Genomic DNA, 1,293 nt, shown 5'->3' with positions numbered 1-1,293 from the left:
TGAAGGAGAAGAAAGAAGGAGTAGGGGCTAGCCTGCCTTTTTTTTATAAGAGTAGGGGCGAAGCAGCTCGACCGATAGGGAGAGGGGCGAAGCAGCTCGACCGATAGGGAGAGGGGCGAAGCAGCTCGACCGAGAGGGAGAGGGGCGAAGCAGCTCGACCGAGAGGGAGAGGGGCGAAGCAGCTCGACCGAGAGGAAGAGGGGCGGAATCGAATGATTACGATCTCGACAAAGAGACAAAGCCAAGAGGGGAGAGCACTTAGACAATTCACTTTGAGTACAGGGAAGTCCGCTGGTAGGAATTCCTCAGGGCGTATTACGGGTTTTCACCGAGGGGGTGGATCGAAGCGATTGCAGCGAAGAATTGATCTGAAACGAAGCACTTCGAAGCACTTCGTCTATGGGCATTGTGGAAAGAATAGAATATGACCCTAATCGTTCTTCTCGGATCGCTCCAGTACGATGGAAAGAGGGGGTCCGCCAGAGGAAATGCAAGACGATAGAGGAGTTCGCTCCGCCGCGTAAGATCCTCGAACCTACCACGACCACCATCCGCGGCCTATTTTCGTTCTCTTCCCCGCCCGGGAAGGTGGATCAAAGAAAGGTAGCTTGCTTCTCTCCTGGACGGATGGCGGCTTATGTAGTGGTCGGCCTTCCTACCAGGATGCCTCCTTGGTCGAAGAGCCCCTTTACTAGTACTAGTAAGGGCGCAGGAAGCAAAAAAACTTGCGCGAAGGACGTTTTCTTCTCCGCCTTCTCCTCTCAAAAGACCAAGGGAGAGACAGCATCCCTTTCCTTCGGTAGCTCTTTTGGTTTCCCAAGGGTAGCGGTAGCTGGGGCAAAGCCCGCTTTCTTCGCTCCGCGAATGAGAGAGAAACTCAGAGGAAAAAACACGTTCTCTCTTTGCGAGGTCCGAAAGTGGAGAACGCATAGCATTCTCTGGGCACATAGGATTAAACGTAAAGCTGCGCTTTCTTGGCGGAGTTTTAGGCGGCAAGAGACTTTAGGGCTTGTTGGAGGTGCTGAGCATAACGAATCGAAACCAGAGACGGATCAAGGTAGCTTACCTGCCAAGCCGATAGGCGAAGGGCCGAAGGATGGAGCGTGCAAAGTCAATCGTGCACCTGTCGTGTGACCCGTTGGTCCTAAGCACTGTCTTGCGCGAAGCGACCCACCTAGAAAAGCTCGCCTTTATGTTAGGGGGGCACTAAAATGGAACTTCGATCGGATGCGGGTATCCAATCCCGCCGCTGAGATGTCAAGCGGATTCCTGGGCGTTGACGAATGGCCGGCC

The sequence above is a fragment of the Benincasa hispida genome, unplaced genomic scaffold (assembly GCF_027475165.1).
Source record: "Benincasa hispida cultivar pf3 unplaced genomic scaffold, pf3_genome.v1.1 HicScf1166, whole genome shotgun sequence".
Classification (NCBI taxonomy): Eukaryota; Viridiplantae; Streptophyta; class Magnoliopsida; order Cucurbitales; family Cucurbitaceae; genus Benincasa; species Benincasa hispida.
The sequence above is the reverse complement of the archived record's forward strand: the minus strand, read 5'-3'. Positions refer to the sequence as shown.